At 42.5% G+C, this 26,702-nt stretch overlaps 2 long non-coding RNA genes across 15 annotated transcripts; one reads left to right on the forward strand and one right to left on the reverse strand.

The window, feature by feature from the left end:
* Positions 1-137: 137 nt before the first annotated feature.
* Positions 138-21,726, reverse strand: LOC135517680 (uncharacterized). Of its 14 annotated transcripts, XR_010452061.1 has the most exons (5): positions 21,455-21,726; positions 11,883-13,474; positions 11,408-11,484; positions 4,834-10,996; positions 138-4,738 (listed from the first exon to the last, which is right to left on the reverse strand). It is a non-coding gene; the product is annotated as an uncharacterized LOC135517680 (long non-coding RNA). The 14 variants fall into 14 exon arrangements; XR_010452067.1 differs by having other exon boundaries at positions 4,834-12,030; positions 13,359-13,474; XR_010452059.1 differs by having other exon boundaries at positions 4,834-12,966; positions 13,359-13,474.
* On the forward strand, positions 11,026-23,543 carry LOC135517681 (uncharacterized). The gene is made up of 2 exons (XR_010452071.1): positions 11,026-11,113; positions 12,622-23,543. It is a non-coding gene; the product is annotated as an uncharacterized LOC135517681 (long non-coding RNA).
* Positions 23,544-26,702: the final 3,159 nt, after the last annotated feature.

Consider the following 26,702-nt stretch of genomic DNA (forward strand, 5'->3'; position numbering starts at 1 on the left):
AATACTCTCTGAAGGAACTGTACATGCAAGCGCCAATGTCCAACAAATCACACACATCTTACATCCACTGTGCTCCATAAATACCCCTCTTTCTTCCTTGTGTTTGGTGAGAAAGCAAACATCAATAGGCTACAGTGTATGACAACATTGACTGTATTTATTGAACAAAAATATGAAGCACAGGTACACCTTGTGCTGGGGACAACAAAAGGCCACTAAAATGTGCAGTTTTGTGTCACAATGCCACAGATGTCTGAAGTTTTGACATAGTGTGCAATTGGCATGGTGAATGCAGGAATGTACACCAGAGCTGTTGACAGAGAATTTAATGTTCATTTTAATACCATAAGTTGCATCCAAAGTCATTTTAGAGAATTTGGCAGTACATCCAACTGGCCTCACAACCGCAGACCACGTGTGACTACGCCAGATCCGGCTTCTCCAAATCCGGCTTCTTCACCTGTGGGATTGTCTGAGACCAGCCACCTGGAGAGCTGATGAAACAGGAGTACTGTATTTCTGTCTGTAATGAAGCCCTTTTGAGAGGGAAAACTCATTCTGATTGGCTGGGCCTAGGACCTGAGTGGGTGGGCCTATTTCACATGACTGGACAGTGGCACAGCCCCTGGGCCTATGCGTGGGCCTGGGCCTATGCCCTCCTAGGCCCACCCATGGCTGCGCCCCTGTTCAGTCATGTGAAATCCATAGATTAAGGTCTAATGAATTTATTTCAATTGACTGATTTCCTTTTATGAACTGTAAGTAAGTAAAATTGTTGATTGTTGCATGTTGCATGTTGGGTTTATATTTTTGAATTCGTAAAGTATTCACACCCCTTGCTTTTTTTATATCCACATTTTATTTTACAGCCTTATTCTACAATGGATTCAACTGACCCCTCCGCCTCATTCTACACACAATACCCCATAATGACAAAGCAAAAACAGTTTTTTTAGATCTTTTTTGCAAAAAAAGTGTTCAGACCCTTTAGTCAGTACTTTGTTGAAGCACCCTTTGTAGTGATTATTAAATGCAGCTGACAGTGAGAGGACATTTCTTTTTTTGCTGAGTTTACATATTGGGAACAGCCGCTCGTGAAAGAATGCTCTCGATGGTAACTCATACTGATTGTCCATTTCCAGCAATAATTATTTAAACGATTGCTTTTTCAAAATGTATGAAAAGGAACCACTTCCCTTACCAAGTAGTGAGTCATAAAGTCAGTTATTCTCTGCCATTTGTTGCGGTCTCTTTTGTATTTCTCCACCCAGGAGGACGCCTAAACAACAACTCAGCTGCCCCTTGCCCCACGTTTTGCTGCCACCTGTTGAATCTGTTGTGGCAGAGGTTCCTCTGAGTTCAGCTAATTTTGCACGGTGGTTAATTCGAAGGTGGCTTCTCAGATTCGAGGTGTTTGCGAGTTTAACAAATATTTTCCTCTCACATATTCGGCAAATGGCTTCATCCAGGTTTATTAGCTGACCTTTCACAGTTGACTTGAATTCAAAATGTGCTTGTGTTTGGTTTTGAAACAATATCCATGACAGTTTTTTTAGAATCAGTTTCCACCTGTTATTGACAAACTGGGCCTGGTGGGACTGCTCATATCTTCTGCTCTTTTCTGTCCATATGGGAAGCCATGGTTAAATCAAGGTAAGTCAATACACCAGATTTTTCAAATATGTTTGTTTCTGCTATTGCTATCTCTGCAGATTATTCAAATTCAATCATGAAGTGTTCGATTTTCGACTGCATTTGCATTGACGTCAGATTGATTAGAAGGACAATAGAGCCCTGAGTACCAGGCCATTAGTGACTTGATGGCTGTTAAGCCTAGTTACGGTGAATCAACGGTCACGTGGAATTTTACAGCGGTCATGATTTACTGCTGGTATGGCGTTAGTCTGGCGTTAACAGCCCTAACCACAACTGGCACAGCTTCTTTCATGTGTCCAATGTCGGTCTTTGATTTAGCCCACAGTTCTTCAGGTACATCTTTTAGCCTATCAATGTGTGAATTTTCTTGTAATACTACAGGCATGGTTTCAATTGTTTATTTTCATGGAATTGTCATTGCAGTAGCCCAGTATGGGGAATAGAAAGTTGCTGTTGGAAGTTGACCACTTTCCCTCTCCCTTCCAGGCCACCCAATCAATCAATCAATCAATCAAATGCATTGATAAAGTCCTTTTTACATCAGCAGATGTCACAAAGTGCTATAAAGAAACCTGTCTAAAACCCCAAACAGCATGGTGGCTAGGAAAAACTCCCTAGAAAGGCAGGAACCTAGGAAGAAACCTAGAAAGGAACCAGGCTTTGAGGGGTGGCCATCTCTCTTCTGGCTGTGATGGGTGGAGATTATAAGAGTGCATGGAAATTAAGGCCAGATTGTTTTTCAAGATGTTTAAACGTTCGTAGAGGACCAGCAGAATCAAATAATAATCACAGTGGTTGTAGATGTTGCAACAGGTCAGTCCCTCAGGAGTAAATGTCAGTTACTTCCAATACTTTCTTCATCCAAACACCCACATCTTTCCATTGTGTGTCAGGAGCTTTTGATAAACTACAATGGGGAACAGAGCCAGGGGCTTCAAACAGACTCGTCTTAGTTTCCGTCAGCAGCACTCCAGCTGCTACGAAGTCTTCTCCTCTGTATATCCCATTCATGGTCATCTCAACTTTCTCTTTTTGTTTTGACCATCTCTGTTGGGTCCTCTTCGCATGAGGGAACAGCAGCAGTACAATGCAGGTGTTCAGACACTTCTCAGTTAGCATGCAACGGGGAAGAGAGGGACTGCTCTCTCAGCTCTCCCTCAACATGTTGATCATTCCGGTGACAAACATAGTAACAGTTCATCAGGCAAGGAAATATTCAATTTTCTCTCGATCCCAATGACAATCCTTCAGGGAATTCCATATGCTCATACTGTGTGCATTGTTTTCTTTGAGGGGGGGGGGGGGCAGACAGGGTAGATATTTTCAACACTGAAACCGTGGCCCCAGTGCCAACCAAAAATGGAATGTTTACCAACTAGTATGTCAATAGGTTTGACAGGTGTCTCCTGATTCTTAATTTTCTTCTGTTTCCGCCTCATCCTATATTTAGTAGTCCCTTCGTCCACCTCTTTCAAATGGGTTATCCACATGCATGCCAACAGGTGGGGATGGCCACTCTCCTTTACCTTCTCCAGCTCTAGGACAGTGTCGAGAGAAATGCCCAAACTGTCAGTTCCAGAAGGGGCCCCTCATCCTCTACCTCTTCATCTGCCTCTTTTTCTCGTTGCTCATTTTCTCTGGTTCTTGTCTTGGCTGGTTGCTTTCTGTCTTCAGCTCCAGCTCCTTCTGCAGCTCCTCCAACAGCTCCTGATCCCACGGTTCCTCCACCGGGCACAGGCCCACCCCCAAGTGGGTTATGAGGGCGTGGAAGGCCACCATCTCCGTCTGCTGGTGGAGGATTTGGCAGTGGCGGATACAAAGGGGGGCCCTATGAAAGGGTTCCCCTCAGAGAAAGGCCAGCCAGGCTTCCTCTTTTTCTTTAATCTTTCTCTTCAAGTTGGCCTCTTACAGATAACAGATACCAGTTTTTCTGTGCTCAGTGTCCCATCCGCAGGGAAATCTCCATCTGTCTGTCTAGTCCAGTCTTCTGTTTGGCAAAATAAATGGGGGGGGGGGGGGGGTACTGAACCGTTCACTACACGGCCCTTTTGGTTCCCAGCACGGATCCTCCATCCTACTCTTACAATTTCCCTTTCCTATACTAAATCCGTTGTTGGACTGTTTATGTTTCCCTTCAGACTCTGGTGTTCGTGGCTGTACTTCCTCCCTCATATGGGCCTCAGTCACCTGGGGCACAGAGAGGGGAGAAGTCAGGCTTGTCTATCACATGTCCCTGTTGCTGTGCAGAATATCAGAAAGAGAATAGAGCAAATGAGGTCAGAAGGGAACATTGTTTCCATATGTGACTGTGACTCACCACCTGGATTCTGTCTAGCAAATGTTTAATTATTATATATTTTTTTTTACATTGGTAAGTAGTAAAATGGTATATCATACACTACATTTTGAGGAACAATGGGAAAGTCATTCTGCTTTGAAAGTTGATAAACTTGTAAACTTACTTTTGAGAAAAGGGCCTTGAATTTTTTGGTACCTACTGGAGAGCTCTCCTTTACACCCATTCAGCATTTTCACACCCTCTTAAGCCAGCCCCACCCATCTCTTTAAGGATTCACAGGTGAGGTCTAACAGTGAGTAGTGTAGTAAAGATAGACTAAAAGTGGTAGTAGTCCAGAATAAGGAAAAATTCCAGGTAAATAGAAAATAAAATACATTTATGAAAATATTTTATAAATATTAGATGACACTTACCCAGACACACTTGTCTAAATTGATGGGTCATGTGAAAGAAATGCAACAACCCCCAGCCACATCCAGTGGTGGAAAAAGTACTACAATTGTCAGAGTAAAAGTAACTTAATAGAAAATGACTCAAGTAAAAGTAGGCCAGTAAAATACTACTTCAGTTAAAGTATTTGGTTTTAAATATACTTAAGTGTAAACAGTAAATGGAATTGCCTAATGTCTTCGCTTGCTGGTTTAGTAGGGGTCCCCAGAGACAGCTGCAGGTCTTGACAGGTGGTCTAACAGTCAGCAACCATCTTCTCGTAGAAAGACTGCTCACTCTGAACAAGCAGGAGATGCTGCTCTTGCTTCTTCAGCGTGGCTGACTTAACAGCTTCTGGAAAATACAGCAATAATGTGAGATCAATACAAGTAGGGCCAATCATGTTGGAGGTTAATTAAATAATCAAAATGTGTTTATGCTTTACATACCAATTGTTGTCATCGATTCCTTGTAGAGACACCACACTGCTGTTTTGTCACTTGGGATGGCAGCAGAAATCCACCAAAGTGTTTGTGGCCTGGGTGGCGTTCTGGTAATACATTATCCTCTGAGTAGTTGTTGACTTAGTTCACTACTCACTGCAAGTCCTCATACTTCAGGTTAAACCTGTGTTTGCTTTTGCCAGCTCTCTTTTTGATGGGAGGCATTAGCCCATTATCCTTGTATGACTGGTGGAGGAGAGTCAGGCGTGTTCTACTGATTCTAAAAGACACATTTCAAATACAAATATTTTAGCATTATTATACAATAGATGTGAAATGGCATTCTGAGATATCACTACACACAGTTCATCTTAACGTCAGCTAGCTATCTAACAGCAAGCTTTAACTTGGTATTTTGTTTAGACATGTAGCTAGCTAGCCAGCTAAACAATTAACCATCATTCCAAACCATAGAGTGCTAGCAATACAAATCGAATGTCACAGCTAGCTAAAGTTAACAATATAGGGTCAATGTTAGCTAGCTAACATTAGGCTGTAACTAGCAATGCGAAATGGCTTTCTGAGAAAACAGCACTATGGTCACGTTACACAAAGTCCATACACATAAATGAATGTTAGCTAGCTAACAGCAAGCTTTAACTTGGGGTTTTTTGTTTAGACATGTAACGTTAATGTTAGCTCGCTAAACAATTAACTATAATCCCAAACCATAGCGTACTAGCAATACAAACCGATTGTCATAGCTAGCTAAAGTTAACCAAATATAGTAGGTTAAATGTTAGCTAGCAATCCAGCCATCCATCAAACATCAGCTAACTAACAGCAAGCTTTAACTTGCAATGAAAACTACTTTATGACAAAAGTAGAAATGTATAATATAAAACTGTAACTAGACTATTACCCCTTGTGACAAACCTCTTCAAGTTTAGGAGAGTTTGTCACAAATTAAGCAGGAAACTGTCCCCAAAATCACCCCAGAATGAGAGTTCTTTCAAACAGGATAGTACCTGTGTGTTTGTTTCTCCATCCTGGTCCACCCAGGCCTCAGGAGAGGTCAATGATAGCAGGGTTCGGTACACAAACCGGGTTCTCGGTAGGTCCAGGTCCAAACGCCAACAGGTAAGTCCAAACAGTCCAGCTCATACACGGTAAATCCAGACGATATATATTGTCTTTCTCTATGGTTTACAGATCCTTTCAGCCCCTCCTCTTTCTCTTCCTGGTTTGTCTTGACCCCTTATTTTTGGGTCGCCCCACCTTCTGAGCGTTCCCCTTGCCTCTGGGAATGGTAGTTTTGGTGGTCAGCCATTTTGTGATCTGTAGTTCTTTTCGGGGTGGCCATTTTAGTGAGAGGGCAGAGCCAGTTTATTAGTTCTGCTCTCACATATCTGCCATTTATCACTCGACCCCCTTCTTTGCCACACATCTCCCACCCTAGATTTGACCAAGTCAAAGTGAAACTGTTGGAGACTCAAAAACCACCACATCACCCGAGCGTTTTTCTCTTTTGCCCTCTGCATCCAAGTGTGTGGGGCATGGTCACTGATGACGGTGAAGTGGCACCCTAGCAGGTAGTATTTCAGGCTTTCTAGATCCCACTTTACTGCCAGCGCCTCTTTCTCAATGACTGAGTAGTTGGCCTCCCGTGGTTTCAGCTTCCTGCTTAAAAACAGGATGGGGTGTTCCACCCCTTCTACCTCTTGGGATAGCATGGCTCTGAGCTTTGAGGCATCTGTCTGAACCACGAACTCTCGCTCAAAGTCTGGTACCACCAGCACCGGATTATAGCAGAGAGCCTCCTGTAATGTTCTAAATGCTTTGGTGGCCCTTTTCATCCCATTTTACCATGTTTGGCCCTCTGGCTCTAGTCATGTCGGTGAGTGGGGCGGCCACTGTGGCATAACTTGGGATGAACCTCCGGTATTCAACCCTAGGAAGGCTCGAACCTGCTTCTTAGTTACTGGTTTCGGCCATCCTCCAATGGCCTCCACAATCTTACGTTGCGGTTTGATTAACCCTCATCCCACGGTGTATCCCAGATACTCTGTTTCCTCTAACCCCACGTAACACTTGGCAGGGTTCCCGTGATGGCATGACGGTGTATTGAAACAAACCGTCAGGGGTTGCAAAGGCTGTCTTTTCTCTGGCTCTGGGGGGGTCAGGGGAATTTGCCAGTAACCTTTGGTTACATCTCCTAACTTCTTCTATTCTCTCCAGTACTTCATATGGTTCTTTCCATGTGGCTAGTAGTTTGCACTCTATCGTGGGGACCAGCACTAACACCTTATCTCCTGGTTGAAATTCCCTCAGGGTAGCCTGCTGGTGCTCTTGTGGTTGTCTCATGTGCTCTCTGACAATGGGCATGACTGTGGCTATCCTGTCTTGCATTGCCGTGACGTGCTCTATAGCACTAGTATACAGGGTGGATTGGTGTTCCCGGGCGATGTCTAAGATTCCCCGGGTGTGCCTCCCATATACCAGCTCAAAGGGTGAAAACCCCAGCGAGGCTTGGGGATGCTCTCGAATGGCAAACATCAGATACGGCAACATGCAATGCCAGTTTTTCCCATTCTTATCGATTACCTTCCTGAGCATTGACTTCAGGGTGCGGTTGAATCTCTCAACCAGCCCGGCCGTCTGAGGATGGTAAACCGATGTCCTCAACTGTTTCACCTGCTACAATTTACAAAGTTCCGCCATAAGGCTGGACATAAAGGGGGTCCCTGGTCAGTAAGGATCTCCTTTGGAACCCCTACCCTGGTGAACCGCAGCATTAATTCCGTGGCAATAATTTTGGGAATGGCTTCTTGGTAGAGGGTGGCATAATCTACGTAGAATGACCAGAATGTATTGGTGCCCTCTGGCGGATTTGGGTAGTGAGCCCACTATATCCATCGCTATCCTCTCAAATGGCGTTTGGTTTTTAAGCAAATTCATTTAAATTGATTTATTGAAATCAGTTGAGTTGTCCTTATAGGTCTTGTAGATATTGTGTTCCTCAGTGAAAGTCTGTTACGGGCGTGTCCTCATCCTTTTTTAGTGAGATGGGAATTTCCCTTAATGCCTTCCCAAGAATGCGCCATCAGTGTTCCCTCTCAGACATTCACTGATGGATCATGTTGAGAAGATTAAACCTTTGTATTCGTGAGGCCAAAATTGTTATGGAAATTCACCACTATGGACTTAAACTCAATGTAAGTGAATCAATCTTTATTATCACGGCCGGAGAGGTTCACAAACTCAATCAAAGCTTGATGAAAACTATGAAAAGGGCGTTCCCATTCAGTTCTTATATAGCGCTATACAAACAAGTCATTTAAGCATGATCTACATTATTCATTATTAATGTTGGTTCCTGCATGTGACTGACCGATACCTCACAAGGCTTCTTCTCTCAAAGCTGAGACCTTGAAACTGAGATACTCCTTTTGGTTTCCAGAGTAATGTTCTGGACATACTGCCAAATGTCTTATATAGTGATAGTGGGGATTTATCCCATGTGCAATCAATCATTGTGTACAATCAATCAGTCACTTGAATGAACACAACAGAGTTGGTTATTAGAAAAACAGTATTTTTCCTAAACATACAATCTGTGTATTATCTGATACACACAAACATAACATTTTCCCTCCGTGTAAGGAAGCATGTGTGTAACTGTATGAAGCAAAATTCTTAAGTTAAACCACCACTGCAATGGTTTTAGAAGTGTAAAGGCTATGAAATAAGGATCAGTTACTAGTTAGATTGTAAAACCCAGAATGAAGGGTTTGAAAGTGTCTGTGGTTTTATGCGTGGATTTTGCTTACTTTTAATATAATTAGTTTTGATAGAACCTCCGTTGATAGTTTAAGCTATAATATAATGATTACCTTAAAATGTAACATTCGTTATTACAGAACTGAGTGTAAGGGAAATTGTAATTGTTTGAAGGGAGAGCCTTGAGTTGTACACAGTATGCATCTCCTCTCACTCTATCTTGGATTGTGCAGGCGACTGTGACCTCCTCCTCAGGCCAATTGGCAGAAGGCCCAGCATCTGTTCTGGGAGTTAAGATAGGAGTTTCTTGGGAAACAGCCAGTCATGCACAGGAACCAACCCTATGAACCCATGGCTATGTAGCTTTTTTTGTAGAGCAGTAAATAAGAGGACTGAAGGGATTAATTTAATATTGACTTAATATTGAATTTCCACCACACTAGCTTTACCAACAGCCGTATGAAACCCTTTTAAAAACAGAATAACACAATACAAAATAAACAAGGGCAACATCTAAGCAGGCAAAGGTGTTTGAGTGTAATCATGTTAGCCATATTGAGATTCAGAATAAAGTAGATTTACACCAAAACATTAATTATGGGCATGAGTGTTGTACTTAAGTGTTGTATTTACAGGTGATATAACCTCCATCAAATATTATGGCAGCCATATTGGGGTTTTGGCAAAAAAAACATTCTTTTTTTTAAAGAATATGGGGGTGGGGAGGGCCTAGAGATGCAAATTCCTTCAAGGAACCTTGGACCCCAAATTGTCTTATTTTGATGTCAGATCCCACTTGTTTTCCTTAAAGCTCCAGAGCAGTTGAAAACATAATTTTACACATTATGAGATACTGTGAAAATTATGATAATTCCCTTTTTAGTGCAAGAACTGTTTAAAAAGCTATGTCAGCTTGTTTTGGTGGGGTGGAGTTTTGTCCTTCCATGAAGTAAATTGCTCCACCGTAGATGGTCAAGTCAGACAGAGCACTGCGGACTGCAGCTTTCCTTCTCGTTCACTGACTTGTAACCAAAGAAAATGTTTGATTTGGCTGGCTGTGTGACGTGACACAAACCCATCTAGCAAACTTCAGTCAACTTGCACCGGAGACTGAATGTGTTTTGCGTATAATCTGCTTTTTACTCAAGCCTCCGATCTATCCTGTTGCCAATTTAACATGAATAGCCCATAGCCTACAGATTATTGTCTTGTCCAGTCATGGAAAAAGTAGCCAATTGTCATGCCCTGATCTGTTTAACCGGTCTTGTGCTTGTCTCCACCCCCCACCAGGTGTCTCTATTTGTCCCCATTATCCCCTGTGTATTTATACCAGTGTTTTCTATTTGTCTGTTGCCAGTTCATCTTGCCCCGTCAAGTCTTACCAGCGTGTTTTCCCGTTTGAGTCTTTCTAGTTTCTGTTTTCTAGTCTTCCCGGTTCCAACCATTTTGCCTGCCCTGACCCTGACTGCCGTTCTGTAACTCATTGACTCTGCCCTGGATTACTGACCTCTGCCTGCTCTCAACCTGCCCCGGCTTGTCCCCTTGTATAATAAATATTATGAGAACTGTACTATCCGCCTCCTGTGTCTACATCTGGGTCATATCCTGAGCTGTGACAGTACGAACTGGCTTTGACTGACTCAGCAGACTCGGACCAGCTCTGCAACACTGTCTCCTCACAAGGAGCCACCATTAGAAGACGCCAAACCCAAGCTGGTCTTGACACGTTTTTTTTTTGGTGTGTCAGGACCATTCAGTTGAGCTCACTCAGTTTAGCTATAATTTTATACCTTATCAAGGGAGACCAAATTCTCACTGGCTTCCCTTGCATTCAATGCTACAGGCGGCAACATTGTCATACTCGTTTGGATCAGATAGATGCTCCTAACAGAGACAGAGGGCCGCTGTTTCGCTCACTCAGATGCTTTCTCCTGCGTGATACATTAAGCCTCTTGCGAATTGAAGGGAAATTATTTTATTTTACCTTTATTTCACTAGGCAAGTCAGTTAAGAACAAATTCTTATTTTCAATGACGGCCTAGGAACAGTGGGTTAACTACCTGTTCAGGGGCAGAACGACAGATTTTGTACCTTGTCAGCTCAGGGATTTGAACTTGCAACCTTTTGGTTACTAGTCCAATGCTCTAACCACTAGGCTACACTGCCGTGAAACACAATTCCTAATTCCTGCCATGAAACACAATTGTTTTTGTTTTTTTAAACACCTGGTGGACATGAAACACAGAGAGAGGAAAGATACATTACTTTGTATGTTCGTTTCTTTTTTCCTTGGTCAATTTTTTGAGGAAGCCTGTCTTCCCTTGGCATCCATGAATACATGCCACTGGATCTGAAACGGGTGGAGCCTTTGCTTACTTCACCACAGGCCCTGTGGTAAAGAAGACAAAGGCTTGACGTCTCAGTGATCACCTCGGTGACTCAGTGATCTGTCGCAAGGGGCCAAAGAGAAACCTACATCTACCTCAAGACAAAACATTCCTATGAGGTAAGTATTAACGTCAAAGTAAACTCCTTATACCATTATACTGTTAAAACAAAAATATATTCTGAAATAATGGAAAGATAAGTGTGTATGGGTTAGTATCTACATAAATGACAACTTAGAGCTCAAGTCAAGTTTTTCAGTTGTCTGTACTTGTTCAGGTACATTTCGATAAATGAGTTGAACAGGTTATGTATTCCCCAGATTGTTAATACCAAAAATATACATTAATTTACCCTCTGTGCCAGTTCCAACCTTTTCTGTTTCAATTTGTTCTCTAAGACAAGGCACACTCACCTCTTGAAGGGAGGTGCAGGTTGTCAGGGTTAGTTTTGGTCCAGAGGAAAAATGCAGGTAGCTGGTTTCTGGTGTTGCTGCAGCGAAACATCACATTGTAATGTTATGTTGTAGGCAGACACTAACACCAGTATGGCAGAATTCATCAAGCAAATAGTGTTGGGCGAAACCCCAGTGAAAGGGGATACAAAGGTTGAGGTCCATGTTGGTTTATTTTTTTAAATCACATCACACAATTCCTAAAAATAAAAAAAAACACCTGGAGGACATAAACCAAAGGCTTTCTGATAGTTTCCAAAACGCCACACACAAAATAAACAAAAAGGTGAGCCTGAATGTGGTCAAAAACAAGTTTGTTACAATTTTCTCAATGGGTTTGGCAAATTGTGAGAACCTATGCACTCCAAACAGTTAACAAAACTACCAAAACAGTTATGGTCAGATGGCTTTTCATAAAGTAAAGAAAGGAAGGTACGTGAGAATAGGGTTTGCCGTCAGAATAAGGGCCACCCATATGTGGTGGTGTTGTAGTTTAGCGTCCCGATGGTTGCGGGGAAAGAGGAAGGCAGATCCAAAAGGAGGCAGTAGCAGCGCTCAGATGTGGTCCTAAGGCCTCAGGCCCTCTGGCAGAAAGAGGAAGGAGTGGGTTAGTTGGAGCACATGACCACACAGTAAACAAGATAAAACAAACTTCCCCAGCCACTCAGACAAGATATGAGCTATCGCAGCATACATTATTGCACCCCTCCCGACAAGGCACAGCTCTCACTGCTCAGATGTCAGTACACCCTCAAATGACTACCCTAAGACACTACTGAGTGTAGCACGAGACGTCAGGGGCGCGACCTGAGTTGATCTCCCCCACTGTATGCTCCTCACAATATGCCTAGCTAAAACTGTAATTGTCCACATCATATCCCAGTCCAGAAACAACCCCTACCCCGTAGTCACTTCATGTTTATCCGAAAGAATTGGACAGGACATGCAGGATTTTGTAATCGTTGGTATCAATGATGTAAATGCAATTAGGTGATATTCTTGTCCTTTCTTCATAAAGCATTGCAGAGTAGATGTGCTGATCTAGGATCATGGCTCCATGTCCATGTCTTCATTTTGAAATAAAAGGCATAACTGACAGCAGGCAGCTGTTTTGCTGTGTTGTTTCCTGTGACGGTACTATTGAACTATATTGGCTGCCATGTCTTTCTTTCCAGGGCTGGTAACTATTTCCTTTTCAAGTGTACAAGAGGATGTTCTGAAACTGGCAAAGGTTTCAGAAGAGTGGGATGGAACGCCTATATCTCCTTCACTCTGCAGTCCAGGACAGACTTCATGGTTGTTATAGAAAGGCTGTATGACATCCACAACAGTCATGATCCCTCAGATCCCCAAGACCAACACTGCAGCCAGATCCACCCAACCCTGAGGAAGGAAAGAGAGCTGGCTACGTACCCACCTGCAGAGCTGGCTGCGTATTGGGGGTAACACCGTCAATGATGCTGGTACTTGCACAGAATTGGGCCAAGGCACGTGGGAAGTGACTGGAACACGGGAGAGTACTTTGACACCAGGGGACATACAAAACATCAGGAACACCATGATGCAGAGACAACAAATGGCCAGAAATGATGCCATCAATGTCTCAGAAAAATCACAGTGGAAACTATTTCATGAACAATACAGCGACAACAAAAACCTTGCCCTTGTGCTGATGACAAAAGAAATTAGGAAAAACGTCATGGCCTATGATAAGGTCACGGTCTTCATGGACGCCACAAATGGCCTCCCCAACTACGGCTTCCCTCTCTATTCCGTCCCGCTTAGAGAAGCTCATGGCCATGGGGTGCCAGCTGCCTCGATCATTGCTCTGTGCAAGAGCATACTTTTGCTGTTTTCACAGAGCGATCCACAGGCCAACTTGCACACACACCATTGCCAGGTCCTCACATACCCGCAGGTAGATGCAGAGGGCTGTGGCTGACATCCTCTCTGGCCCATCTGTATGCCTCTTCATCTCCTCCCAACTGATGCTGTACGTAATTTTTTTTTACCCCATCACTTGAATGCCTTCAAAAGAGAAGTAAACATGTTTAAATCCACAGTAACTGTCCTGCTTTTCTGATTTGTAACCTACAGTATTAGCCTATACGATTAGTAAGGGATAAACGCAGAACCTCTGTACATGATCTGGAAATAATGGACAACATAGCAGGGACGATACACCATATGCTTTAGGTATCCAAGGCCCTGCAACAGATGAACGTCCTGTCCAGGGGTTGTACTTGTACATCAAGCTGCCTCACACTACCGAAACAGGAGATGCACTTTTTTTTAATCTAGTTAATTGATTGGGTAGAGACATCTACATACCTGCACTCCTCATTGCATTCTCTGCCAACTGAATCATCTACTGCTCCTAGGGGCTTATGTTCTTTACAATGTGTTTGAGCTAATCCACTGAGTAGCTTTATCTTTAGTTTGCTCTTCATTAGATTACAATTCATTTTTACGTTAATATCTATTAAAAAGTGTACTTACCATCGCTAATAAATGTAGGAAATGGATATTGTTATATGTATGCAATGGCGAAATTAGCTAGCTAGCTACTTACCAGCAAAGGCTCCACATTTATGTTGTGCGGCATAATATTTTGCACCTGATTGGTCTGACGCTAAAAATGATGCTTCGCAGTGATTGGCTCGAATGTCCAACGACCCAGTGTCGTTTAAAAGGCCATCTACCACGGAGACGGTAAATTCGTTAATCCTTTAGACCCAAATAGAATTCTAGAAGACTGCTGTAGATTACTGAGAATTTTCAAAATGAGGCACATTTTCTCACACATTTCAAACAAACAGACATAGCTCAAAAACAACGAATAAATCACAAATCACATAATTTTAGAGAGCACACACTGGCACACACTGTCACTCCAACACATACACACACAAACACTCACTCCATCATTTGCTCACTTGCACATAATATGCACATACATTTGTACCGACGCTTCCCACCCGCGCACACCCACTCACAATACAAGCTGCTTCTACTCTGTTAATCATATACCCTGTTGCCCTTACCTGTATACAGTACATGGTACTGAGACTGACTTTTTAAATAATTCCTGAATATAGTATGCCTACTTTCTTACTTACTTACTTATTGTGTATTCAATATTTGCTATTATGATTTATTGTGTGTTTATTTTCTAGTTATACGTTGTTATTGGGTTTTGAGTTTGGAAGAACGACATTTCACTGTACTTGTGCATGTGACATTAAAAACTTGAAACTTGAAACACAACCTCACCCACTATAAAAACAAGATTAACACTCAACACAAGAAAAAACTCTAGAATATTTCAATTGTAGTACATTTGAGTAAATTACTCAATCAAAATGTACAAAGTATAATATAGTATATTAATAAAAACGATTGGCAGGTATGCCCTCACCCGTCTGTGCAGTCGACTGTGAATGCCCTCACCTTCTAGTGCAATTATGCTGACTGTGATTTGGGTTCTGACCCTCCACAGAATGTCCTATATGAACAATGCTGATGCTCCTCTGGGTTCTGACCCTGCACAGGATGTCCTATATGAACAATGCTGATGCTCCTCTGGGTTCTGACCCTGCACAGGATGACAGGATGTCTGGTAACCACAATACTTCTTTTTTCAGGGTTTTTATTTCATTTTCACACACACACACACACACACACACACACACACACACACACACACACACACACACACACACACACACACACACACACACACACACACACACACACACACACAGTTTTGGTAATATAACATGAATCTTGACTGGGAGTGAATCTGGGTGGAATAGTACTTGTGTTTCTCTGAATGAACATGACAACATATCGCACCCTGTCCCTCCGGCCTTCCACGCTGCTGTGTGATCTGATTTGCCCCAGCACTACAGGGTAGTAAATTACTCTGCGCATGCACAAGCTCCAAGACCCATCTGGGTGGGTTCTAGAAGCTCGCGCCATGGCAGTGCAACAACCACTTTAAGGATTGCTGATATCATGGCCTTGTAGTTTCAATGGAGTGGTGTATATAAAAAAAGTACATGGTATTGCGCAGAGGTGGAGCGCATGAAGTCCACGCTTCTCCAAGGAGTTGTTTTGTGTCAAATTCCTATTTTTACGCAACTACTACTTTTGATATTCCAAGCAGAAAATAGTGGCATGGTGGCCAAGTGGAAGGTGTCAGTTTTGTTAACCAAATCATGGATTCAATCCCCGTCCGTGCCATAATGGAAGATGACTGACATCATGGTATTGGAGTTGTATATGAAACAGCACACTGTAATGATATGGCATTATGTCTACCAAAGAAAGGGGATGAGGTGCAACACAATTGTGAGGTCCTTGGTTTTATCGCCAGGTTCTCCATGGAGTTATTTGTTGTCAAATTCAAGTTTGACAGCAAATAAGAGCAGTGGTTGATTAGCCTCAACCCACCTTCAGAGTGTAGCTCCAATGTTTTCTGGGATTTGCACATTTATACCACCGCTTCATTCAGGACTACAGCACCCTCTCTCCAAAGGTTCTGTTCAAGTGGTCCCCAACTGCTGACCGGACTTCTTCATATCTGAAGTATCGGTTCATCACAGCCCCCATCCTCATGCATCTGAACCTGTTCCAACTATTCGCGGTAGAGGTCTATGCTTCTGTTGTTGGAGTGAGGGCCGTCCTGTCCCAGGCCTGCATCCCTGTGTCTTCCTGTCCCATTGTCTCAATCCCCCTGAGAGGAACTATGGGCGGGGGTGGGCGGGGGCTCGGTCCCCGGGCCTGGAGTGGGCTCATTCCTCTAAGCTAACCTGCCACCTGGCTCCCGCCGAACCCTTGCCTTCCTCCGACAATGCTTTTGTTGGCCCACTAGTTTCTGACTTCTCCGCATTTGTCGCAGCATGCATGGTGTGTGCTCAGAATAAGACTCCGTGGCAAGCTTCGGCTGGCCTCCTTCAACCACTCCCTGTTCCTCATCACCCCTGGTCCCATATATCCCTGGACTTTGGCACTGGTCTCCCTCCTTATGATGGCAACACCACCATCCCTACAGTGGTGGATAGGTTTTCTAAAGCCACCCATTTCATCCCCCCCCCCCCAAGTTACCTTCAGCCAAGGAGATGGCCCAGCTCATCGTGCAGCATGGACTTTCTGTCGACTTAGTCTCTGATCGCCTCCTGTGTCTGCATCTGGGTCATATCCTTAGTCGTGATACCAATTGTCATACATGAGTAAAGTATAGATACCTTGATAGAAAATTACTCAAGTAAAAGTCACCCAGTAAAATAACAAAAGTATTTGGTTCTAAATTTTGTGGCAGACCAGGGGGTTTGGTCAAGACGTTTACACAGATCAGACTCGGACAGAATTGTATTAGCTCAGTTTCAAGGGTGTTTATTAAATAACAAACAAAGAGAAAAGAATAGGTCTCCTCCAGGTCTCCTCCCTCTCAAGTGTGCTCTCCCTCTTCCTCTTCCTCCTTCTCTCCCTCTGCTACTTTCTTTCCCTCCTCCTCTTCCCCCTCCTCTCCCTCTTCCTCTCCATGTTCCTCTCCCTCCACTCTCCCTCCTCTTTACTCTCCTCTCTCCCTCCACTCTCCTCTCCTTCCCTCTCCTCTTCCTCTCTCCCTCCACTCTCCTCTTGCGCCACTCCTCCCTCCTCGCTCCACATCTCTATCCCTCCAATCATCTCTAACTCCTCTTCCTCCTTGCCTTTTGCTGCTGAGCTCACATCACTCCCTTCCCTTTCACTGATCTAGTGGAACAGAGTAACCGAAGGAGAGGAACAAATAGAATGCAATAGTGGTCAGGAACATAACCTCTCTCTCTTCCTCTCACACACATCTCTCCCTTCCTCTTCCTTCCTCTCTTTCTCAACCATACACAAACCATTTTCCTAAGAATGGGTGTCCATAATTCATTGTGTGATATAGTTACAAGCCTCCCATTCGATACATGCACTTTCTCTCTCTCTCTCTCGACTCCAATCAACTATTGCTTTGTTGCCTGACAGACTAACTACATAGTTTACCAATGTTAGCTGATTAGTTACAAAGCTGGGTCAGTTTCCAAATGAATTGCATCTGTAGAAACAGGATACAACAAGCAACTTGTTAGCTGGCTATGTAAACATATATCCAACTCATCATATGAGCTCCATTGCACGGGCATCTACACTGCCCTAACACAACAGCTAAGCTGTCAAATAATAGGAAAACGAGGCAATGTATAGCCGATGAATGTCTGCACCTAGCAAACATGACAAACCATAAACTAAGGCCAACAGATAAACACAAATTAGTCAATCCAATTCAGCGGCTAGTTAGCTGGTTGTCTGTATGGCTAGCTAGTGAAAGTGACAGCTGAGGTTGATGCTACAAGAGCGCAGCCCAACTTTTATTTTCTCGCCTGACAGACTAACTAGCGTGCTAACTATAGCAAGCAGCTTGGGCCGTTTCCATTTGAATTACATTGGTAGAAACAAGGCAAAACAACCAATTACACTGACCAAAAACAAATAAATGGAATATGTAAAGTGTTGGTCCCATGTTTCAAGAGCTAAAATAAGAGATGCCAGAAATGTTCCATACAAGGTCATTGACCACAGATAAAATGACGTCAAATCACATTATATCTACCATAGCTTTGATTTGATTGATACTTTCAAAATCTTAGCTAGCAAGCTAGCAGTCATTGTCATGAATCAAGTCGACAATCAACTGGCAAATTCTTATCAATCCTTGTCATATGAAGAGAAATTATGAAGAGAAATTATAGATAAAACGTATCGGTGCTGATCGGCCATTGGAGTTAAACATTATACAATAAGTTTGAAATTGCAAATTCAACAATGAGTTTGGAAGGAATCAGTGGCTAAGCATTGCAAAGCAATCACTAGCCTGGTATTCAGTGGAGTGGGTGTGTGGTCCAAGTCTGAGTTTAAGGGTCTCTTTTCCTGGCAAATTTAAAAGAATAAACATTTAACATTGGCCATGCTGTCAAGCAGGCATGACTTTTGCCGCATTCAAAACAACTGGAAACTCGGAACTGGAAAATCTCAGACTTCACTGAGTTTAAGGTAACTGGGATCTTAGGAAAAAACAAGCTCCAACTTGGAAAATAAGTTTTGAACGATCATCCATAGCCTGTTTTAGCAAAATGTAATCATTGAATATTGTCAAAGCTTTCCTTGTCTGCTTATATGCCCCCTTTATTTATCCTATGGTCCTGACTTGGTGTACAGAGAGAATGCTGTAAGAACGACCCATGTTCTGAATGCTATCGCTGTACATTTCAAAAGTGCTAAACAAATAGTTATATTGACTACATCCGTCCTAGATCGCTCATTAATGTCTTAATTTAAATGTTGTATTGCCTCTTATCCGCTCGTCGTCACATTATGCCATAGATGTATACATCTCAATTGTCAGTAGAAACCACATTTGTTAAAGCATATTTTTTTCAAAGGCAGTAAATGAGGCTGAATGAACTGGTTCGCTGCCAGACAAGTCTCCGCTGATAGCCAGGTGTAGCAGTGGTAAGGTGTTGGGACTGCAGTTGGAAAAGCTTTATGTAGGCCCAGTTTGTGGGCACTGTTTGTCACTGTTATAGTGCAATTAATGTACAGTATTGTTTAGTGCTGTGTTGTGTAGTGGTTTTGCTGGCATGCATCCCACAATTGAGCGAGGGGAGGGGGGGGAGTTTGCCCCACCAAGATTTACATGCCACTTTAATAATGGGACTTGATGGGAAATGATGTAAATATATATCACTAGCCACTTTAAACAATGCTACCTTATATAATGTTACTTACCCTACATTATTCATCTCATATGCATACGTATATACTGTACTCTATATCATCGACTGCATCCTTATGTAATACATGTATCACTAGCCACTTTAACTATGCCACTTTGTTTACATACTCATCTCATATGTATATACTGTACTCGATACCATCTACTGTATCTTGCCTATGCTGCTCTGTACCATCACTCATTCATATATCCTTATGTACATATTCTTTATCCCCTTACACTGTGTACAAGACAGTAGTTTAGGAATTGTTAGTTAGATTACTTGTTGGTTATTACTGCATTGTCGGAACTAGAAGCACAAGCATTTCGCTACACTCGCATTAACATCTGCTAACCATGTGTATGTGACAAATAAAATTTGATTTGATTTGATTTGAAAATCGCCACTGGGAATACTTCTTCAAGACGTTTCCACTTCACAATAACAGCACTTACAGTGGACTGGGGCAGCTCTAGCAGGGCAGAAATTTGACAAACTTGTTGGAAAGGTGGTATCCTATGACGGTGCCACGTTGAAAGTCACTGAGCTATTCAGTATGGGCCATTCTACTGCCAATGGAGATTGCATGGCTGTGTGCTTCATTTTATAAACCTGTCAGCAATGGGTGTGGCTGAAATAGACAAATCCAGTTATTTGAAGGGGTGTCCTTATACATTTGTGTATATATAGTCTATATTACACTGAACAAAAACATAAACGCAACATGTAAAGTGTTGGTCCCATGTTTCACGAGCTAAAATAAAATAACCCAGATATGTTCCATTCCCACAAAAAGCTTATTTCTCTCAAGTTTGGTGCACAAATTTGTTAACATCCCTGTTAGTGAGCATTTGTTCTTTGCCAAGATAATCTATCCACCTGACAGGTGTGGCATATCAAGTAGCGGATTAAACAGCATGATAATTACACAAGTGCGCCTTGTGCTGGGGACAATAAAAGGCCACTCAAAAATGTGCTTTTTTGTCACTCAAGACAATGCCACAGATGTCTCAAGTTTTGAGGGGGCGTGCAATTGTCATGCTGACTGCAGGAATGTCCACCAGAGCTGTTGCCAGAGAATTTAATGTTAATTTCTCTACATATAGCCGCCTCCAACGTACATCCAACCAGCCTCAAATCAAATCAAAGTTTATTTGTCACGTGCGCCGAATACAACAGGTGTAGGCCTTACAGTGAAATGCTCACAACCACAGACCATGTGTATGGCGTCATGTGGGTGAGCGGTTTGCTGATGTCAACATTGTGAATAGAGTGGGTTTATGGCACGGGCAGGCATAAGCTACAGACAACGAACACAATTGCATTTTATCAATGGCTACTTGAATGCCCCAAAATACCATGACGAACTCCTGAGGCCCATTGCGAGGACTATTTTCTTGAAGATATCTCTTACCAACAGATGCATATCTGTATTCCCAGTGATGTGAAATCCGTGGATTAGTGCCTTATGAATTTATTTAAATCTTTGGAATTGTTGCATGTTCCATGTTTATATTTTTGGTCAGTATATTTTCTACAAATAACATTTGGGTTATTGTGCGTGGCCAAAGAGCTTGTTTGTCAAACTCCAGGTTGTACTATGGTCAGAGGACATGAAAAAGAGCTCTTTGGCCACCCTAACTCGAACTTCATGGGAATCCTAGCTAATGTTATGGGAATGTTCCTAGTTTGCTGTGATGATGAAACAATTGTTGTTTTTTTGGAAAACGTTTCTTTGGGACCATCAGACGACATCCTGATAACTGATGTACAGGAACATTCTTGCAACGTTCCCATGAAACATGTCTAGAACATTAACGTTTTATATTCTCAGAACATGGCAACCATGTTCTATGTATGTTTTGGTGGGACGTTGATGGAATATTCACCTAACCCTCAGAACACAGGAGACTAATGTTCTTGCAACGTTCCCATGAAACATGTTTAGAATATCTTATATTCTGAGAACATGGCAAGCATGTTTTGTATACATTTGGTGGGATGTTGATGGAATATTCTCCTAACATGAATGTTCTTACAACATTCTCATTTAACATGTCAATAAACGTAATATCTTATACTCTGAGAACATGATAACCAAGTTTCGGGTAAGTTCTATGTTACATCAAGGAATGGTCTCTTGGAAACATTCTTTGCATGTCTATAAAGTTGTGGGAACGTTTGTTGTTCGCTAGGTTATAGTTACATGTCATTTGCTGCATGCATGATCACTCCTATTATTGCAAGGTCTCCCCTGGTTGGTCATGTGGCAGCCCCACGCACCAGGCTGTCTCTCCGTCTCCTCCCTCCAGGTTCTCCCTTCACTCCGGAGCTGCCAGAGCCGCCCTTCACTCCGGCGCTGCCAGAGTCTCCCGCCTGTCCGGCGCTGCCAGAGTCTCCCGCCTGTCCGGCGCTGCCGGACTGTCCTTTTATAATCTCCTGTTCTTGGGAGTATCATCCTGTGTTGCAAACCAGCCACACCTGTTTCCTTGTGTAGATAAAAACAGGAACTGAGAATTCCGGCCAAGAACAGAAACTATAAAGATATGTGCTTTTCACCGAGTGCTTCGGAATTCAGACTGTCAACACACTCTGCTATTCTCCTGAGCTCATCAAAATAAAGAATCTTAGTTTGACTTGGACTCCAGCAAATCCTTATTTTATAATATCCAACCCAGCCAACTGTATATTAACCATGTCGTCGTTCATAAGATATTACAGTTTTTAATGTCCCGTTGGTAGGATAGTCTCGAACGGAGATCATTCAGTTGTTGTTGTGTTGTGGTTTGTTGAGCAAGTACTTCCAATGATTGTGTGCTTTGGTGGGAGTTTGTGTTGATAACAGAGTCCACATTGCTGGATTAAGTTGGGTGAGACAGGCTGAATCTGCATGGAGAGCTCTCAGCTGTTTTGTAAGCAGTGCGCTCATGATTTATGCTCTTCTCTATTCAGTTGTGGGGACTTGGAGTCGGACACACGCACCATATCTACCTAAAACATATTTAGCTGCCCTTACGAAAAAAGATTACGGGCAGAGTGCAGTATAACTGCAGTAATTTTGCAGTGTAAATGCAGTTAGAGTGCAGTATAATTGCAATACACTGCAGTTACTCTGCAATCACTGCATCTAAAATACCACAGTAGACTGCAGCTACTGCAATTTTACTGCAGTTTTAAAACTGCAATCTTTTTTTGTAAAGGTAGACAGCAATTAAACTTTGAAGCCATTTTCTCAGTTTTAGTTTGCATAGTTACTGATCTTTCACTTTGTATGTCAGAGCAGGTAACTGCAGTCAAAACACAGTGGAACAAAGCCATAGTGCAGTAACTTCACTTGCTGTTTGCCTTGGTTTTTTACTTGGATTTTGTAGTTGCTGCAAATTTCACACTCCACTTTCTCTCAAATGGAACATAATTGAACACTTTGTCACAAGATAAAACAGATACTACAAAGACTGATTTCAATCTTAACTCAATTTTGGCCAAAAGTGTAGTTACTGCATTTATCCTTTGTAGGGCAGTGTAGTACTGTCTACTGTAATATTTACTGTAGTGCTTTTGCAGACATTTCTGTAGTATTTACTATAGTGTTTTTGTTTAATTATCTTTGACATAGAAGTGAAGGCTCTGCTTGAGGAAACAGTAAAATAGTCTATAATCTGTAGTTAGGTACAAGGGCTCTGAACAGACAGGTTCGAGCTTCTACTCTTTCCTGTAACCTGTAGAAAACACAATATATGATATATATTTGCCATGTACATTAGGTTTCTCACTTATGGGTGGCACAAATTGGGATATGGGGGAGTAGAATGGGCAGGGTGTATGCAAATTAAATACTGTAGTATTTACTATAGTTTAAAAGTGTCGTGTTTTTGGGGACATTAGTATTTACTAGTCTTTTTTCCCTCAGATAATACTGTCATCTTGTCATCTCTTTTTCCCCAATACTGTCATATTGGGGCGACGAGGAGAGCAGGGTTGCAAAATGCAATCATATCTGTGACGCCACCTCCCTGCTCTGTCTCCTGGGTTTTGCTGTGCTTACTTCCTGCAGGAGATTGGTGGGCGGAGCTGGGAGGGTCGTCAGTGCTGATGCTGACCTGTGAAAGCACAGCTGTGGCATAAAGCCCCTGTTTCCCCATTCAGCAAGAGATTCCTCTCACCATGCATACTTTTGGTTGTTTTGTTGTGGTTTTGACAGTTGACACCTAATTTACTGACCTTCATGCCTCATCTGATTATTGTTGTGATTTTTTACTTTACTTATGGAATAAATTTGTTTTGTTATTCCTTTACTCAGTGTGTGTTTCCTCATTGTTTGTTACAATCTTGAGCAAGGTTGTAACATATTGTGCAAATATAGGCCTACCATTTATAAAATGATCACATTTTGGACTAAAGACTAGCTAAAAAATAAGTGAATATTGACAAATGATGTACATTTTCTGGTAAAAAAAGTGGAGGTGCAAAATCTTGCACCCCAAAAAGCTGTTTGACTCAGCCCAGTCGTGACTCACGAAGAGGAAGAACTTTGCAAGTGTTTCTGATTAACCCATAAGCCTCGTCTAAGCCAGGGGAGGTGAGTTCTACTAGGCTATATAGAATTGTTTAAAGGTCATACTAAGGATAATATTTCTATTTGCTTTTGACCACTTGAAGTATCTCAAAAATATTTGGATTTAGCCCATATAAACATATTGAATAACAGATTCACTACATGGAACAAAATATAGTCCCCCCCCAAAAAAAATAAATAAATAAATAAATAAATAAATCTAAAGGAAGTTTGTTCTGAAGTATATAAACTCAGCAAAAAAGAAATGTCCCTTTTTCAGGACCCTGTCTTCCAAAGACAGGATGGACAGCTGATCGTCCTCACAGTGGCAGACCACGTGTAACACCTGCACAGGATCGGTACATCCGAACACACCTGTGGGACAGGTACAGGCTGGCAACAACAACTGCCCGAGTTACACCAGGAACGCACAATCCCTCCATCAGTGCTCAGACTGTCCGCAATAGCCTGAGAGAGGCTGGACTGAGGGCTTGTTGTAAGGCAGGTCCTCACCAGACATCACCGACAACAACGTTGCATATGGGCACAAACCCACCATCGCTGGACGAGACAAGACGGGCAAAAAGTGCTCTTCACTGACGAGTCGCGGTTTTGTCTCACCAGTGGTGATGGTCGAATTTGCGTTTATCGTCGAAGGAATGAGCAGTACACCGAGGCCTGTACTCTGGAGCGGGATCAATTTGGAGGTGGAGGGTCCGTCATGGTCTGGGGCGGTGTGTCACAGCATCATTGGACTGAGCTTGTTGTCATTGCAGGCAATCTCAACGCTGTGCTTTACAGGGAAGCTATCCTCCTCCCTCATGTGGTACCCTTCCTGCAGGCTCATCCTGACATGACCCTCCAGCATGACAATGCCACCAGCCATACTGCTCATTCTGTGCGTGATTTTCTGCAAGACCGGAATGTCAGTGTTCTTCCATGGCCAGCGAAGAGCCCAGATCTCAATCCCATTGAGCACGTCTGAGACCTGTTGGATCAGAGGGTGAGGGCTAAGGCCACCCCCCCCCCTGAAATGTCCGGGATCTTGCAGGTGCCTTGTTGGACGAGTGGGGTAACATCTCACAGCAAGAACTGGCAAATCTGGTGCAGTCCATGAGGAGGAGATGCACTGCAGTACTTAATGCAGCTGGTGGCCACACCAGATACTGAATGTTAGTTTTAATTTTGAACCCCCCTTTGTTCAGGTACACATTATTCAATTTATGTTAGTCACATGTCTGTGGAACTTGTTCAGTTCATGTCTCAGTTGTTGAATGTTATGTCCATAGAAATATTTACACATGTTAAGTTTGTGGAAAATAAACGCAGTTGAAAGTGAGAGGACGTTTTTTTTGTTTGTTGCTGAGTTGATGAGAGTTATAAGAAAGATCTCTTTTGTTGTTGTTGTTGTATTTAACCCCATATTTTTTGTCTCTTAACAGTCTACGCCCTGCCTAAGCCAGTTGGTTCTACTAATAATTTAGCTATTTTATTATGAATTTTAAGACCCATTGAAGTATAAAAGATGTACATATTTTTTGGTATATATATATATATTTTTTTTTTGGTCACTAAACATTCTCCATACAACATACCATACTTTGATTCATACATTTTTGTTCAACTGGTACAGGGGGACCTTCAGACAAGTCTTCTGAGGTCTGTGGGTGTCATAGAGCAGAACAATGTTTGTGAGAGTCTCATCTTTCCACAGTGTACACCTTAGTGTGTCGCCCAAACAGTTTGGATGCCACAGAAGTTGGCAGATCGGTTGTACCGACTTCAGATGAGTCCCAAGATGCTTGTGTGGATCGTAGAGTAAAATGGAGAACATCATCGTGTTCGTGAGTCTCTCATCTTTGGAGTGGTCGGTCAAACCGTTTGGAGGCTAAATCGTTCGGACGCTACAGACGATTATGTGAGAAGACCGATTTTCAGGATGTCTCATGGTCTGACAAACTCCGTTACCTTTCACCGCAAATGTCGCACACTAGTTTAAACTGACAGATTATTTACGTGGACTTGTTTAATTATGCTAATTTGATTTCAGCAGCGCATGGACATGGACTCCAGGGAGTTTTAGTAAACAAAGCCATGCTGGTGGGTGGTAACATTCAAAATAAAACTGAAACACAGAAAAAGTCCCCACTTTGGATTTCCCACTTCAAGCCCAAATATACCAGACTTTGACTAAAACGATGACTTATTGACTTAAATCGTTCATGAGTAAGCTCTGTGGGGGGTACTTCTATTAAAGCTAGATCTACTCAGGGATTTCGAAAACTAGTCAGCTTCAGTTAGCTTCTCATTCCAGCTCAGGCTTCTTCCGTACTACGATGGTGGATATTGCTCGTCCGCTTGCTGCTAACTCTAGCAGGCTTGTAAGAGCACGTGCATGTGGCTAGGTGAACACCAAACTCTTCATTGAGACAATGCTGAAACATCAAGCCATGGGCGAGTCAGTGCCACCTTTTAATTGGTGCATAGATCAAAATGAAATTAAAGTTATCTTAGAAATTCAGCAGGCTATGGTGTGAAGTAGGCTTGTTGAAGTGCCGTCTCTAAATCAAATCGTATTGTTGGTCAAGTACACATAGTTTGCAGATGCTATCGCAGGTGCAGGGAAATGCTTATGTTTCTAGCTCTAGCTCAACCAGTGCAGTAATACCTAACAATACACACACAAATCCCCCCCCCCCCAAACAATAAAGAAATTAAGAAATATCTGAATGAGAAATATATAAAAATGTATATACTGGTGTGTATAGACAGTATGGACATAGAAAATGTGGGTACAGCAGAAGTTGTGTACAGCAATAGTTACAGGGCCTTCCGAAAGTATCTATACCCCTTGACTTATTCCACTTTTTGTTGTTACAGCCTGCATAAATAAATACTA

This window comes from Oncorhynchus masou, chromosome 28 (assembly GCF_036934945.1).
Source record: "Oncorhynchus masou masou isolate Uvic2021 chromosome 28, UVic_Omas_1.1, whole genome shotgun sequence".
Classification (NCBI taxonomy): domain Eukaryota; kingdom Metazoa; phylum Chordata; class Actinopteri; order Salmoniformes; family Salmonidae; genus Oncorhynchus; species Oncorhynchus masou.